General features: G+C 39.8%; 1 protein-coding gene across 3 annotated transcripts in view; it reads right to left on the bottom strand.

Annotated features, from left to right (window-relative positions):
• Window positions 1–18222, bottom strand: part of LOC109424442 (probable serine/threonine-protein kinase DDB_G0278901) — a 62687-nt gene extending 44465 nt beyond the window's left edge. For 2 of the 3 annotated variants that reach the window (XM_062860302.1, XM_062860300.1), the window contains exon 1: window positions 16232–18222. The gene's annotated coding sequence lies outside the window, so the exon portion shown is untranslated. Of the gene's footprint in view, window positions 1–16164 lie in introns of all 3 variants that reach the window. The other variant, XM_062860301.1, reaches the window with a different exon arrangement.
• Between the last annotated feature and the right edge of the window lie 263 nt (window positions 18223–18485).

The raw sequence follows: 18485 nt of genomic DNA on the forward strand, positions 1-18485 counted from the left end.
AATTCCTAAATGAATCCTCTAAAGTATCCCGGGAGGATTTCCAAGAGAAATCCCCAGGATAAAACATGAAAGAATCCCAGGAAGAACCCTGCGTGGAATATCAGAAGAATTTCTAGGAGAAATTCTAAAACGAATCAGTGGAGGATTCTTCTGAGGAATAACGAGATTTATCTTAGTAGGAATCTTATTAGGAGGAAGCACTGAATATTTTCATTAAATACCTGAAAATTTGTATAAAAATTGATTAAATCTGTTAACCTTGCCGTTTGAATTAGAAGACTTCGGTTTTCTGGATTTGTAATGTTCTGTCAGCATTTTAATGTTTTTTTTTAATATTCGACCCTGTTTTGCTACAATATCAAAGCGGTTTCTGAAACAAACGAATAAACTTGAAATTCATGGTTTCATTCGACAAATTGAAAAATTAATTTGCAAAAAAAATAGAAACAACAGTATTCGGGAAAGGGATTCGAACTCACGACTCCGTGCTGCTAGTCCAGCGCTTCATCCAGCTAAGCCACAGAGAGTCAAACAGCTTCTCGAACAAGCTCATTTTCCTAACTTTATTTCGATTTATATGTCCACCAATTGAAAACGCTAGAATTTCTGTTAAGGTAATTCCAAAGTATGAATGTGTTTTAGATGAAACTTTGTCTTTCAAACAAAGGTATTTTCTTGCATGGCCATAACGCTATTTATACTTTCCTCACCCCAAAATCTAATGACGGACTCGTATTTTAGCCTTGAGGATTATGCAACCCCTCGGTAAATATTCTAATTGGATTAGAGCTCCATTCGGGACTTGAACGAACGAAAATCAAGGTCGAGTATCACAACGATTAGTCCCTTGTGGTGGAAGGTGCAACAAAAACATGTCCAAATTGCTGATTACCTTCCCGTATTGGACGAGGAGTGGCAACTCAGCTGACGATTACTGGCCGTTGACTGACGTAATCAATCGATACATGCAAGCAGTTGGAAGGTGATGGCCAAGAACACTGAGTCACTTGTAAATGAGCCTTGACGGCCGAAGGGGAGGTAATCTGAGCTGTAAAAAACCCATTTGTGGTTGTGTTTACTATAATCATTTGCTGTTTGCGATTCTACGTTTGATTGGATAATGCGTTCGAATGGGGCCGGTCTGAACCAACAGAAATTTATTTAAAATAATTCGAGTAGTTTTCAATAAAGAACTCGAATTGACATTGAATCAAATGCTTCCTTCTAGCAGCTTCCTGACGAATCGAATTGAGCAGCTCAATTTGGAACGGTTATTCCAGCACCGCCAAATTGAGCCCAAACTAAGTAATAATTCTGCCAAAATGAGTTCGCTGCACACACAAGCCAACAAATTACCGCGATTTAACGATCACCGTCATTTCGCTTCCCGGCGCGGCACGCTGCTGCTACATAGGTAATCGCCCAAAACATCATTAAAGCGACTCTGTGCGCTGTTCATGGCCGGTGACTGCAGCCTGCAGTTCAAACCCGGCCGGGTACCCGGAAATGACCTAGCGATTCGAGCAGTTTGCCTTTGGGTCCCGGAACCCGACAACTGAACTAGTTTCGCCACTTGCAGTCGCATGCAAATAATAGAATTTCTACACGGGTTCTTTTTCAGCCTTTGGCTTTAGTTCCGCGATCTCCCCCGTGTTGTCCTCACCCAAGTACCCTAATTACTAAACGCACCCCCCGCTCCCGGCTCCGGTCCATCTAACCGAGTACCTAGAATGCAATTGCAACCTCGCCAGTCACCACACCACGCGCTCGCAACCTGTTTGTGCCGCGGGCGAGAACGGTCCCCGTGTGTCGATAAATCATGTCGGTTTCATTGTCGTTAGCCACGCAGTTTCGCTTTCTATTTGTATAGAGTACCTACAGCCAGCGCACAGAGTGACGGACGGACGACTGATGTCAGTCAGTTCGAGTTCGCCGGCAGTTATCAGCTGAAAAACGCCCACTTTTGTGGGAGACGTAGGAACGCACAGCAGAGTGCGCGCGCGAGCATGTAAAAATGACACATTTGCATTTGAGGGCGAACGCGTCGCACCCGGACTAGAGGAGAGGACGGATCACTGTGTAGCATGTGTCGGTCGGTGATTAGAAGCTGGTCCCAGAGCGTGACGGAACACGGCAGGAGGTAGAGGCATCACACACCACTGTCGAATGCTGCGTTTGTTTTCGGTGAGATGGAGGAGGTCGTTCAACCGAAAGTGTGGTAGTTTAGATGTGCACACGGAAGGTTTTCACGCGGCTCCGTCATGCTTTGATGGCGAAATGAGCACTGCCAAATGGCTTCAGAAGACCATTTGTGTAACATTTAGGCAATGGTAATGTTACCAGAGTGATTATGCTAACAAAAGGATCAAAATTATACCATTCGAGCAGATTCGAGCAGACTGCTCGAATTGCATATAATAGCCACATATCGAGAAATTGAAATGTGAACTATTCTAACGTTGCAGTGATGTCACTTTTCTTTCATATCTTACACACGCAGCCTCACAGAAACGAGTAGCACACGTATATTTATTACAAATTACTCTGTTCCACTTTAGAGAGCTCACCGCGATACCAGGCAGAGGCGGAACCCAATAAAATTTATACCCAGCAGTCTGTCATTTTCCGCTGCATTTCTCCGTGCATGTCGTTTTCCATTTCCACTTTCTTTCTGCACACATAATAATCATGTGACATCAGGGTGGAAAACCTCTACATCATCTCATCACGTTGGATTCACTCCAACTCCGACAGGCTGTCGGAGTTGTTGTTGAGTACCCATTCTCACAGCTGGATCGGACCAACCTTGACTCTTGGACGCTCTTGGAGCGCGCGTGCACACATGTTCCATTCCATTCCAATCCGAAAGAAACAAAAAAAAAAACGTAATTTCGATTCAAATTGGATTCTACCCATCTCCCGTCGTAGTGGAAGAACCTGTTTCGATTGGATTTATTTGGAAACAAGCCATCACAACGACCACGAGGGGATATCAGCGCGATTAGGGCCACCCACTCGTCCCAAGACGAAAGCGATGGCGCACACACACCGTGTGGAGGATGACCTCAATCTCTGTGTGTCAGCCTGTCGCTTGGCAGAGTTCTACCTCTCTGATCAATGTTTTTAGCTTTTGATGAGGAAATAATTTGGAAGAGAAAAAAAAAATGTTGAAGGTGAAAACAAATGGGTGATTTGTTTGTCAGTCTTCCTCTCAAGCGAGTTCTACTAAGCGGAATCAATAGTCATTATACTGTACACAAAAAGCGATCGAAAATTGACTGAAAATTGCACGATAAACTGCTCGAAAAAATCAAAACTTTATGATGTTAATCAATTTCGGTTGTATCTCACCAGACTATTGAAACACAATAGCAATATACTCAAATGACCATCTGAATGCACCGCATTAGTAGCTAAAAACGCTAAAACAGCGCATGGTTTTCCGACTAAACTCGTAAGGGTGTTCTGCGAAACAATTCTATGTCTACAAATCAAAATTACAATTGCCGATCTACACAAAAGGGCTGTTCTATCTTGAAGAGTCCTGCGATAAGTCGGAATTTTGCAACCCTTCATTAACTCGAGCAGCTGCTCGAATTAAACGAATCTAAACGAGCAAACTGCTCGAAAGAAGTTTCGACCTTTGGTTTTTAGGCCGTTTTAGCCACATTTTTTAATTTTACTCTTGACTGAACACCGGAATAACAGCTGCTACTAACTGCCAGTCGCAAACCTAAATCGATTACCACTGCTTTTAACGCGCTATAAACACTAGAGATAGGCCCGCCTTGCAGGACTGAGTGGGTGGCCGGGTATCACGTGTATCCGTTGGGACAAGGCGAAGGTCAAACATGTGCCAATTTCGAGCGAAGTATACATGATCCAAGCCGGATCCGCGCCCTCGTCAAACAACAACCGCTCTGGCGCTGGAATATATTCATACAACAGAGAAAAACTGCAAAACATTCCAGTCAGGCAGGCAGGCAGGAAAGCAGTCAGCTGGAAACTTGACACTCAGGGGGCGATTGTTTTGTAATTCGAAATAACCCCTGCTTTGGGATTGGGGCAGTGTTGCCAGATTTATCTGTCGTTACTAGTAAAATCTTCCAAAAGAAATGTTAATGCAAACTAGGAACATTGCAATTCCAAAGCATTTCTTTCGAGTTTTCCCCACAAAACTGGCATCCCTGCCACCAGGGACACACATATCTGATGCTTGTTCGCTCAACTTGAACCCGCGTTCGCGCATAACACACGGACGAAGAAATATACTTCCTGACGTCAAATCACTCACTCAAACCGGTCACGAAACACATCATACCTAATAAATACTGCAGGTGCAGCTTAAAGTTTAAAAATTCTGCGAAAAAGGGGGACGTCCGTTTCGCGAAATAAAACGACGTTAGAAAACGGAATTCACTGCCTGCCTGCCTAGTGGTGCTTGAAAGAATTTTGCAATCGAAATGCTGCCATTCCTCGAGCATCAGCATCATCAGCCGTTCGTCCTTCGAAGCGATTGTAGCTAGTAGCAGTACAGGTCGCGTGAATGTCGAACACTGCTACCTCCGCGGAGAGAGGAGGATGTGTTAATCGAATTCACCTCTAGTTGTTCGCCGGAGTTGCTATTTACTGGTGATAGGGATGTCCGTTTACATCGATGCGATTTCGATTTAATTTCGATTCGATTTCGATTCAATTTCGATTCGATTTTGATTCGATTTCGATTCGATTCAGATTCGATTTCGATTAGATTTTCATTCGATTGTTTTCGATTTAATTTCGATTTGATCATTCCATTCGATTCCGATTCAATTTCGATTTCGATTCGATTCCGATTCGATTTCGCTTCAATTTCGATTTAATTCCGATTCAATTTCGATTCGATTTCGATTCGATTTCGATTCGATTTCGATTCGATTTCGATTCGATTTCGATTCGATTTCGATTCGATTTCGATTCGATTTCGATTCGATTTCGATTCGATTTCGATTTGATTTCAATTTGATTTTGATTTGATTTCGATTCGATTTCAATTCATTTTGGATTCGATTTTGATTTGATTTCGATTCGATTTTGATAAGATTTCGATTTGATTTCGATTCGATTTCGAATCAATTTTAATTCGATTTCGATTCGACTTCGATTCGATTTCGATTCGATTTCGATTCGATTTCGATTCGATTTCGATTCGATTTCGATTCGATTTTGATTCGATTTCGATTCGATTTCGATTCGATTTCGATTCGATTTCGATTCGATTTCGATTCGATTTGGATTTGATTTCGATTCAGTTTTGATTTCAATTCGATTCGATTCCGATTCAATTACGATTCGATTCGATTTCAATATGATTTCAATTTGATTTCTATTCGCTTTCGATTTCGATTCGATTTGATTTTGATTCGATTTCGATGTTATTTCGATTCGATTTTGATTCTATTTCGATTCTATTTCGATTTGATTTCGATACAATTTAGATTCAGTTTAAATTCGATTTCGATTCAATTTCTATTCGATTTCGTTTCAATTTCGATTCGATTTGATCCGATTTCGATTCGATTTTAATTCTATTTCGATTCGATTTCGATCTGATTTCGATTTGATTTCGATTCGATTTCAATTCGATTTCGATTCGATTTCGATTCGATATCGATTCGATTTTGATCCGATTTCGATTCGATTTCGACTCGATTTCGATTTGATTTCGATTCGGTTTCGATTACGATTTGATTCGATTTCGATTCAAAGACGATTCGATTCGATTTCGATGCGATTCCGATTCTATTTTGATTCGATTTCGTTTCGAGTTCGACTCAATTTCGATTCGACTTCGATTCAATTGTGATTCGATTTAAGTTTAATTCCTAAATTTCAATCGATTTTTAAAACTAAAAAAACACTTTGACATCCCTAGGGAACCGTGACCACATTCGAGTGGGCGCTGCGCACAGAGCCAACACTCTAGTGCAATGGGGTTTGCTTAGTAGCAGCGGACGAAGATCTATGTCATAACGACACTAATAAATTGGATGAGAAAGACTCGATTGCGGTGCTGCTCCGTTCAGTTATTTAGGTATGGCTTCTACACACCGTAGTAGTTCGTGTCTCCTTCTAAGAAACACGACGGTAGTCATACTATTTGTGTGATGTGCGTGCTATGACTCGGTCAGGAAACGGAGAATGTAGGAGAAGGGTGGAGAGTACATATTACAACAAATGTTCACAAATTTTACGGTGGCGTGTAGCCTGAAAGTGACCGTTCCGCTCACTTTATGAAGTGTTTATTATTTTGGTTAGCTCAAATTGCCCAGGGGACGCAGGAGGTCAAGGTCAGTTCATTAGCGGAACGTTGACTGGAAAGTCCGAAAGTTGATTGACATTGACTATTTTGAATAAATATTGCAACAAAATTAGTGAATTTCTATTAATCGAGCAGTTGCTCGAATCGATTTCTTTGGTTAAATCGACATAAAAGTATGTTTACTGAGTAAACAATCGCCACAGAATTCTAATAACAACTTTTTAGAAAATTCGAGCAGCTGCTCGAATTTCCTATTTTAACCGGTTCTTTAGTTTTAAACCCAGCAAAACCACCCCGTAGCCATATGCTTCACCATTTCTCGCACCTCACGACCGTTTAGTTTGCAAATCCCTCGCATTTCTAGTTTGTTTTCGTTGTCTGGCCTGGGCCCGTCTGTTTACCGAGCTCCGCACGCGAAAGTAATATTTCACAAATGCACCAAACGTGAACCATCTGCTTCTACCGGGCGAGCGCGATTGTACACGGTTGTCGATACGCGCGGGTACTGCAGAGCAGCACCAGCACCACATGGAAGCTTAGGTTTAGAAGGTGAATAAAACCATCATTTCTCCAACGCGATTTGTTTATCCAGTTCGAGCAAAAAAAGCCTCTAAATTACCATCGCCAATCCGGCTGTGCCGGGGTTCGGAAAATTCCCTTTACACTGTCAATTTCAATCAATCGGTTGCGCACCTTCCGTCAGTCAGTCAGTTAAGGCGAAACGGAACGGAGGGAGCCACTTATTGGCACGCACGCAATCAGCATGATTTCCAAGCATAGTTTGTTTCGCTGGTAGTACTGCACCACATTGCTCTGTTATTGGCAAATGGGACCGTTTTGCGCAGTTATGCAATTGATGCAAATTAGAGCAACCGAAAGTTTGGTTAAAAATGAATACGGAAGCTTCGCTTCCTTGGGTTACTAGCTGGCCACCAGATGGACAAATCTTTTAGGTTTTAATGAAGTTTCAATGGACACTTTTAGGCCTTAAAATTGCGTTAAAACCTTGATAAAGCTAGAATTGGTTTCGGGACAGAAAAAATGTATGTCTTACTAGTTTTAGGAAAATCTAGAGTGCCATCCTAAATCCCATTTAATTTTATTTTAGTTTCATGATAGTTTTAACGATGCCCTCGACATAATTTAGCTTAACTGATTCGTTTACTCGGATGATCAGTTTAACTGATATTGAGTTACTTTTTTTAAACCAAATTTCAAGGACGTCAACCACAAAATGCTCATCGAATCGAAACTCGTTCGGAATGTAGCCCCAGTGCCAGCAGGGATTAATGAGAAGCAGTTTCGGTCGGGCGTTCACCAAACTGGAAGATTGCATCATTCCAGTTCGTTCAATTCGCCTTCTTTTTAAGGAGTTGGTTATCTTTGGAAACTAGTTTTTTATTTTCGCGCGCGCTCTCTCGCTCTGTTGTTTGCTGTGTACGATATTGGTCCATTTGCAGGTTTATCCCAAGGTTAATCGAAGCCAAATGATTTGACTGACTTTCACTGAGAAGTGCAAATGGGTTGATAAGAGATTTGCAAATTAGTTACGGTTTTCAAGCAGCTGTGAGTGAAGCTTTGGATTGCTAAGATTCCACAGATGACTGATTATAATCGAGAGATGTTGTTTTCAAAATGAGTTTAGAAACAGTACTTGTTTCTATTAAAATCTTCTTGTGTTTGGCAAACTTTAATATAGTGGACCCTAGATGAATTTTGAAATGGATCTCTCGTGGAATTACGAAAGAAATTTTCTTGGAAATCTCAGTATTGATTCTGGGTATATGAATTTATGGAAGAATGTCCACAACATTGTTTGGAGAAATTCATGGAGAGATTCCAAGAGCACCAACTGCTGAAAAAATTTGTGGAGAAAGCTTTGGAGTAATCTCTGAGAAAATATATGGGGGGGGGGGGGGGCATTGATTATCGGAGAAATTCTTGAGAAAATTCTGGCGGAATTGCTGTGTAATCACTGAAAATATCTTCAGGAAGATTTCGAGCAATCGTTGGAAAAATTCTCCGAGACATTCCTACAGGAATTCCAGGTAAAATTTCTGGAAGACTTTCAGAATGCATTTTTCTTGGAATTTCTGGAAATCTTGATGATGACATTCGCCTTGAGTAATTTCCGAAGGACTTCTTCGTGGAACTCCTGCAAACATTTCTGGGAGACTTCTGAGGGAAATTTCCGGAATAACTTCTTGATGAGGAATCTCGTAAAGGAATTCCTGGGGAAATTTATTGAGAAATTTCTAGAGGAGAATTTCTGGGAATATTTGTGAGACAATTATTTTGCATTTACATGAGAATTTGCTTCCAAAACTGCTGAATAAGATGATGTATTGCATTTTTGGAGAAAATTGCTGAAAAATGTCTGAAGACACTGGAAATTCTGATAGAATTTCTGGCAACATTTATGATGAAATCCCAGAGGAATCTCGTAAAATTTCTTTGGAAATTTCTGAGTGAACTTTTCTGAAGTTCTACAAGCAATTGACGGTGAAATGTTTGGGGGTGTTTCTGGATACATCAATGAAGGAATTCTAAAGGAATTTTCCGAAATGATTCCTAAAGAATTCTTGTGGAAATTTCTACATTTTTTTCAGGAATCATTCCAGGGAAAATTTTTGGAAGAATTTCTGGAGAAATTTATGATAAAATTCTTGAGGAATCTCGTAATGGGAAAGAAGGGAGGGAAATTTCCGGAATAAATGCTTAATGAGGAATCTCGTAAAGGAATTCCTGGGGAAATTTCTTGAGAAATTTCTAGAGGAGAATTTCTGGGAAAATTTGTGAGACAAATATTTTGCATTTACATGGAAATTTGCTTCGAAAACTACTGATTTAAATGATGTATTGAATTTCTGGGGGAAATTGCTGAAGAATTTCTGAAAATACTGGAAATCCTGAAAGAATTTCTGGCAAAATTTATAATAAAATCCCAAAGGAATCTCGTAAAAGTACTCCTGGAAGAATTTATTTGGAAATTTCTGAATGAACTTTTCGGAAATTCTACAAGCAATAGATGGTGAAATGTCTAGGGGAGTTTCTGGAAACATCTCTGGAGGAATTCTAAAGGAAATTTCCGGAATAATTTCTTAAGCATTATTGGGAAAATTTCTACATTTTTCTGGAATCATTCCAGGGAAAACTTTGGAAGAATTTCTGGAGAAATTTATGATAAAATTCTTGAGGAATCTCATAATGGGAAAGAAGAAATTCCAGCAAGAATTTCTGGGGTAATTTGTGAGACATCTTCTGGAGAAATTGCAAATTGCATTGGAAACTGCTACAGGAATCCATGCAAGAGTTTCTGATGAAATCCTAGAGAATATACTGGAGAATTGCTGGAAAATATCATGAAGGAATTTTTGGAAAAGATCCTAGACTATTTTATTTAAAGAAACTCCTAGATCTAGAATATATTCCTAAGCGATTGTTTTCTACAATTTACAGCATCTGAAAATATGAAGCGATTCCAGTGAAAATACACTGCTGAATCGCTGCTGAGGATCGGTTGAGATATAACTATAGGGAATCGTGAAGTATTCATAGTAAGGGATAGTAAGAATTTCTGGAGTAGTACCTGAGGTAATTTCCGAAAAAAAAAATCTACAAGGAATTAAGGGCAATTTTTGTGAAATTATTGTGGAAATTTCTATAAATTTGAATTTGAATCATTCCAGGAAAATTCCTGCAGAAATTTTTGATAAAATTTCTGAGCAAGGTCGAAAAGATTCATGGTGCAGTTTCTTGGGACAATTTCTAGAGAAACTTGTAAAGGAGGAATTTGTGGGAAAATGTGTGTGGCAATTACTTAAGAAATTTCGTTGGAAACTACTAGTGTCATGCATGCAAGAGAGGGGGGCTGTAGAGTAGTTGTCTACACGTCTGACTGATAATCAGATGGTCATGGGTTTGATTCCCACCCCTTCCACCCTTTAGTATTAAGGGAAGCCGTCTACGGACGTAAAAAGAATAGGAAAGTCTACGGACAATAAACTGTCAAATTGAAAAATAATAATCGATAAAACAGAATTGAAAAATATGTAAACTCCACTGGAGTCGATAAAACAGAACTAAGAAAAATTGTAAACTCCACTGGGAGTATAAACAGAAATAGGTTGGACATATAGCCACAGATGCTGGTCCATTAGAAAGGTGGTGCACAAAAGAACAGCACCACCGATCAGAAAGAAGAAGAAGAAGAAGAAGAAGATGCATGCAAGAGTATCTGAAAAATCCTGGAGGGATTGTTGGAGAACATCATAGAGGAATAGTCACACAAACTATTCCTCCAGGAATTTCTTCAGAATTTTCTCTTAAAAAATCTAGGAATTTCCTCCAGGAATCTTGTTACTAGATTGTGCAGGAATGTCATCATAACTTTCTCCAGAAATATTTTCAGGATTTTTTCCTGGAATGATTCCAGAAAAAAATAATAAAAATTTTCACTACAATTCAAAAGAAATTATTCCAAAAATTTCCTTCAGAATTTCTTCTGAGATTTTTCCGGAGACTCCCCAGGATATTTCTCCAGGAATAGCTCGTGTAACTTACTCGGATATAACCTCGAAAAGTTTACCCGGAAATTTCCCGAGATATTCCTCTAGAATTCCTCTAGATTCTTCAAGAATTCCATAAAAAAAAAACAAAAAAATCGTCAGGATTTTTTTTAGGATTTTTAGAAAATTAATTAATCATTTTCTCCGGCAGTTTTCAAAGCCATTTCTCCAGTAAATGCAGAGTAATTATCTGGAAAATTTCTGCAGAAATTCCGACAGGAATCTCTTTCCGAGATTCCTAATCTTAAGGAAGGAGTTATTACGGAAATTTCTGCCGCACTTCCTCGAAAAACTCCTTCGAGAATTACTCCAGGCGATATTCTACGACTCTCATCATCAGGATGATTCTTCAAGGAGTTCCAAGAAAAGAGCATTATGAAAATCATCCAGGAATTGTTCCTGGAATACCAGGAGGAATTAGTGGGGAAGCTAGTGTGACAATCACTGAAGAAATTGCTTTAGAAATTACTAGAGCCACGCATGCAAGAGTATTCAAACAAATCCTGGGGGATTGTTGGAGAACATCATAGAGGAATTGTCTAACAAATTATCCCAGAAATTTCACCAGGAATTTCCTATGAATTTTATCTAAACATTTTCCAGGCAATTCCTCCAGGAATCCTTTAACGAAATTGCTCAGGAATGTTACATCAATTTCTCCAGAAATACTTTTAGGATTTTCCCTGGAATGATTCCAGAAAAAAAAATCACTACAATTCAGGAGAAATTATTTCGGAAATTTACTTCAGAATTCCTCCAGAGACTCCCCCAGGAATAGCTCGTATAACTGCTTCGGATATAACCCCAAAAAGTTCACTCAGAAATTTCTCAGGAACATGAATGCAGTGAACGATCAGAAAACCGCTTCATGTAAACACACTTTAGTGTCAAAATGGTACTTGGTAAGTTTCTAATGAGCGTTTTGACATGGTAACAGTTCATTAGTGTTGTATTGGTGAAATTAAAGAGAAATTGTCATACCATTCAATCGTAATATGGAAATAATGAAATAAATATTCAAAGACACACGGTGAATGGAGCCCCCGCGGTGACTGGCGACATGACGTTATTTGTGTCATAAATTTCTACAGAAATTCCTTTAGGAATCCCTGAACGAGATTCCTAAGGAAGGAGTTATTACGGAAATTTCTACCGCAGTTCCTCGAAAAACTCCTTCGAGAGTATTTCCAGGCGTTATTCTTCAAAAATTCTTCAAAGAGTTAAAAGAAAAGAGCGTTCTGAAAATCATCCACACACTTAGAAATTCTGAAATTTCCACGAAACGGAGTCACCAAAAAACGTAAATGTTTTCAAGACTAACCCGGCCAGAGTTCAAGTACTGACGATCAAAATGTAATATTGGTTTGTTTGAGATAAGAGGTAAAAGTACTGAAAATAATAGCAAAAATTTGTTCTTGAACCATCTAACCAATAGCAAAATATGATATTTGAAGATCAATCAAATAGCTCACTGCTATTGGTTAGATCTTACCAAGAGCTAAATATGCTATGATGATGATGTTCCAGGAGTGAAATTGAGATATTATTTTCAGTACTTTTACCTCTTATCTCAAACAAACAAATATCACTTTTTGTTCTCCATATCAAAATATGCTATTATTGAGCTCTTTTCCTCTGCTCGGGAAATCACAAATTGGACTCAATTTTACGCGCATCATGTAAGTGCTGGTTGGTTAACAAATCCGTTTCACCAGAAACGTAGAATCAGTATCACGTTCATCAGCCACCTTCCAACTCGGTGAAATAGCCGAGAGGTAAGAGATGAGGCTCACGATCAGCAGATCCGGAGTTCGAATCCCATGCATGACAATATTTTACTTTTCTATGTTTTATCTGTCAAATCGGTTCTAGCGATTGCTAGACGCTAAGAAAAAATAAGTTTTATTTTGGGGTGTCTTGAAAGATGAAAATTTACATGTTATAACCTCTAAATTTGTGTTTTTGAAGATGCTCGTATATGACAGGTTCAGGACACTTAAAATTACATGATATTTTCTAGGTGTGCAGGATATTTCGTGGATGCATGATGCAGCTCAACAAATATTCCCAAATCATACAGATTTGATAGTGTGCTTCAGACCATCATAAACCAAATTAGAATAATTTTGGTTTTAAGACCATTTGCAGAACCTCCCAAAAACTATACCTGGCCTTTTATTTGTTTTGTCAGGAGCAGTGCTTAGGGGAATTTCTGAACAAATGTCATGTGAAATCTTGTTTTCAGATAACCTCCTGGAAGGACTAAAAGGAAGACTTACTAGAAAAGCACTTGTCCAAGTGGCACTCTTAAATCAAGTAATTCAAGAGAGTTTCTAAATCTTATAAAACCAAAAAAGTTCTAGGACCTCCCCGAAATCAATTGGGAGGAATCTTGATAGGAGTTCTAGCCAGGAAGATCTCTACAAGAGCTTTAGAGAGTATTGTATACATTTCTTCAGACTTCTGGTCGAATGACGGGAATCAGAGAAGGTACAAAGAAAAGCTTTAGTAGCAGATACTGAAAGAATTGATGGCCAAGAAGATGTTTCTTTTGTGATCTTTTGTTCTTGGTATTGGTTTTTTTTTGAATTAATAATTTCTTGAATAAACCTCTGAAGAATTTTTCTGTTCGCTTCAGGAGCGTCTCTCATTATAAGTACTGGGTACAATTTGTGAGAAACTTTTTGACAAAATCTCTCTAAAAAAGTTTATCAAATGAAAACCGATAAAAGGCGAAAGGTAGATAGGAAAGTAGCCAAAAGATTTGATAATGTTTCTAAGACCACCATAAAACCAAAATAAAATCATTTTGGTTTTATGATCGTTAGCAGAACCTCCCTAGAACTAAAACTGTCGTTTTAATTTTTACTCAGAAGCAGGGCTTAGGGGAATTTCTGAGCAAATTTCATGTGAAATCATATTCTCAGATAAACTCCTGGAAGTACTACGGCTGAAAGAAAGACTTACTGAAGGAGCACTTGCCCAAAAAACCCTCTTAAATCAAGTAGTTTGAGAAAGCTTGTAAATTTATAATAAAACCAAAAAAAAGTAAATGAAGTTTAAAAAAAGGTTATAAAAACTTCCCCGAAACCAATTGGACTTCAAATTGTGGAAACTGTATTGAGCACATTTCTTCAGACGCCGGGTCAAATGACGGAACTCGCAGGAGATTCAACGAAGAGCTCCAGTAGCAGGCCCTGAAAGAAATTCTGAATAAAGGATATGTTTTTTAGGAACTTTTGTGCACATTATTCTGGGATTTTTATATTTCTTGAATACATTTCTGAAGAATTTCTTTGTTGGATTCTCGAACAGTTCTTATCAAATGTTCTGAACTTAATTTTGAAGAAAGTTTTCAACAAATCTAAAACAAAAAAAAAAAAAAACTGAAGCAAAAACCAAATTCCAGGTCGATTTTTGCAGGAATTTTGCTCATTACTTAGTGCGTAAACGGGTAAACTTTTGAAAAAAAAACTAAGTCATTTTTGGCGAAAAATTTTGAAAAAATTATAAAGAAATATTAGATAAATATTTCAGGAAGGAGCTTTTACTTCAACATCGCTAAAATGGGATCTGCAAAATAACTATCTGTCATAGAAATCCCCGACCAAACTTTGGCAGAGCTTGTACGCAAGCAAAAATTGGAAGCCCAAGAAATTTTGGAATTTCTGAGAACTGCCGCAAAAGGTTTTAAGATGGTTTCTCGAACATTATTCGGTTCTATTTGCGAAATCTTAGGGCTGAAGATCCTCTGAGGAAGGCGTACTTGGCAAGGGGCGGATTTTTATGGAAACTTCTTATAGAACTACCTATTTCAGGGTGGAAGAACATCTTCAAAAATACTGGCTGTCAGAGAAATCTCTGATCGAACTTGGTAATTTTGGTTTTATGATGGCTCTCAAATCCTCTTCGATTAGTTATTTGGGAAAGCAGCTGGATTATGTTCTCTTGAGTAACCGTTTGGGAAAGACATAGTTTGAAAAAAAATCTTAAGAGGAACTTTTGCAAACACTTTGGAAGCAATCCACGGAGAGCTTTTGTAGACATGGACTTTTGGGAGATATTTTGTTTTTTTTTTAACTGAGCAGCGGTTAGAGGATTTTTAGTACAACGTCGTCTAAGCTCAATTGGTGGAAGATTTTCAAAACAGACGAATCTCTTGATGATGAATTCATGAGAGTTGTTGGAATTATCCCTAAACGAACTTCAGAAGCATCTCAAGTCTCAACGGTTTGTTCCTACGAAAGCAACTCTTAGAAGGCTAAATTATCAAAAAGTATTGTTTACTGATCGTTGGATGAGGATTTGAAAGAACATCCAAATTTTGAAGAAATAGTATGTGGGATAGCGCAGATGAGATGCTTAACCAACCTACGAATGAATTGTTACACTGTGCTCATCACTTTACGAAAGTAAGCCTTCAAATTGAACCTATTTTTAAAACTTATATCTAGTAGAACAACCAGCACTACAGGGTTTTAATCGAGATTTCTGCCGAATTTCCAAATGGACTTTGAGGGTTTTTGAATGGTAGACTTTAAATTATGCGCTCTAAGGAAATTAAAAACTTTTTTTTTTTTTGCATGGAATAGAAAGAGAATCTATCCACAAGAATTCGCGAAGAAATTATAGTAACATTTTTAAATGAACTCTTGAGCGAATTACTACAGCAATCGATTGAAATTTCTACAGGGTTCTCTGAAGGACTTCGCGATCAGAAGAAAATTTCAACAATTATCCGTATGAATATTGAAAAATCGAGCTGTGTGTCCTAAATATTTGCCAAGCATCGAAGAGAATTGTTGTATTCCCTCAAACAGATTCAAGTCCATAAGTGTAGGGATAAAAATAGACAAATGTAATGATATTGAAAGGTGGAAGCAGCACTTTGACAAACATCTACCAGAAGGCAATAATAAAAGCGGCAGTCACGCAACTGATGGATTTGAATATATTGAAAGGTGGAAGCTGCATTTCTATAAACACGTGAGTTACGCAAAGAAAACGTTACGTAATCGAGACATAGCATGCCCATAATGATGGTTGGAGTTCCACCAAAGATCTTCTCCTTCCTGGATAAAGATAAGGATTAAGCAGTATCAGTTTAACTGATTGTTAAACAGTTCATTGATCGATTCCGATAACTTTTCCACCTAGTTTTCCCCGTTTTCCGGAAGAAGTACACACCTAGACTAAAAATTTGCACCGTTATCGTTTCCTCCGAATGTGGAAAGATTGCCGTTCGCATTCTGCCGCACCTCGACAACAGTGTTGTCGACGTTCCTAAATGTTCACCAGTGGAAACAGATGATCCAGCGTTTTTTTTTTGCTTCCTCAGATCTTCCTTGGAAACGATATTCACTTGGCTTTTCTCTGCTGTTGTTGGGAAGTTGATTCAACTCGTTCTCGACTCGACGACGACGGCAGATAACACTGAGGTAAATATTTGCACCGATTTATATTTCATTTGTTTCAATTAGCACATTGTGTGTGTCCGCACGCACACACACACCCTCACGTAAACGCACGTTTTCACGTGGACAGCGAACACTACAGCGGTGGTGCGTTGATCTCGTCGTCACACAGAGAGAAATCGAGGGGGAGGCACTAGAGCGTAGGGGTTCTTCACTGCACACTCTGCCCACTACTGCTGGAAGGTGGAAGGTGACACTTTCGCGGACATTCGCACTGACTCGATCTGCGCGCAATTTGCCTCTTCTCTCGTTGGTTGCTCGTTGATTGCACTCGGCTGGCGCGGCGGGTATATCTCCGGGAATGATTGTAAATTAGATTAATCCCACTTGATCGTGTGTACACACACTGCTGAAGCGCACGGATTGCGATCGCGCACGGGGCACCTCACTGTTGTCACACTCTAAACTCACTCGGGCTCTCTGTAAGGCGGGGGACATACACGGAACAACACAGAGCACACGGGCACGGGCGTTGATGATGTGATGTGGTGTTTCTATAATTTGAGCCCGTTGATTACGGATCAAGGAGAACACAACAGTAATGACACTACAGCCGCCGCCGTTGAACATACACATTCACTTCAGAATGGCTCGTTGACGGACGTTCTGGGACTACGCCTCTGGGACGTTTTACGATACGTAGCACTCGCCCGCTCGATTTGAATTGTTGATATATTTATGATCTGCCACAAACTCGTTGAACAAAAGCGCCTTCCTTGGAGGAAGTTCTGATCACAGATAGAGACGGCCGCGCAACTACTACCGGGTACTAACACGCGCACTAGATGAACTCTTCTTCACAGGCTACTCTCCGCCTGCCAACTACTGGAAAATTTGGTAAACTGGACTGGAATTGACACCGTTACGTAACTAAGGAGGATACTGCCACCAGAACTCCCCGGAATCCTCGGTTGTGCTCTGAACTTCTGGGATCAAAACTTGATCGAACACTGACTGGGCGTTGATTCACTGAAACTCCTCTGAGTGAGTCACTTCGTCACGACGCGGGTTCAGGATCTTCACGTGGATCCCTGTCCCAGTCCCGAATTCCGAAACAACTCGTTCGAGGATTCCCGATCTACGCACACTAACACACACACACGTACGCACGCAACACTCCCTCCTCCTTTCTCGGTATATACAAACTGTGGCACGTCGTCGGTACGTTCGGTCTAGGTGCGCCCGCTCCGGAGGCCTTCCGAGGGCAGAATAATCAACTGCCGTTCGTCGTCGGTATGTTGTGTTTTGCCCGTTCGAGCGAGCCGTTGGCTGGTTGGTTGTTTTGGGCCTGGCCTCTGTCAGTCTGCCTGCATGCGCCTATTCTCACTCTCGCTCTCGGTATTTCTGTCTGACTGGTGTTGTTGTTGTTGTTGTTGCTTGCGTTGCTCTGGGTTGTGTTGTTTTACCTCAGCGCGAAACGCGGCAACAGCCAGCCAGCAGCGGCACAGACAAAGCCGCCCCTCATTCAGGCGATTCTCACATTCAGAGAGGTGAGTCCGTTTCTCTTTCATTCAGCGCGCTGCTGCTGGTGTCAGACATCCAACCAACGGTTGCCCGTGTCGGTTCGTCGGTTCTCTCCCCACACCCTAACGGACGGTTGTTTTTGTTGCTGCAGACAGCAGATGCGACATGCGAGTAGATAAACTGAGAGAAACGGTGCGTCGGATGGAAGATTTTATCAAAAAAAATGTGATTCTGTCATAAGATTACCGTTCTTCTCAATTTAATAGTTATTTCAGGCCAAACATGTCTAAAGGTCCTATCTGCAGAAGAGAGGCTCTCTTTGGTTTCCCTCTCTTTCGTTAATATCTCAGCTGTTTATTTGTATTTTGATTGTCTCCTTGCATTGAACGATGGTCAAAATAATCGTCTTTTAATTTGTACTGCAAAAATAGTAAAAAAGTGTACCATTACATTGCAATAATTGAAAGAGAAAGTAAACAAAGAGAGCCTCTCAAATGCAGATAGGACCAAGGTTGCGACCATTCATTTGCAAAGATTTACCTTTGTAGCGCAGTTAGCATTGGGCAATTTTGAATCGATGTTCGTAACATAGATGTTTTTTGTTCCGATTAATCGAATTTTTGAATCGATGTTGAAGCCCCACAAAATCGACCGAATCGATTTTTTGCATTCGATTTT

This window comes from Aedes albopictus, chromosome 3, assembly GCF_035046485.1.
Source record: "Aedes albopictus strain Foshan chromosome 3, AalbF5, whole genome shotgun sequence".
NCBI classification, from domain to species: Eukaryota; Metazoa; Arthropoda; class Insecta; order Diptera; family Culicidae; genus Aedes; species Aedes albopictus.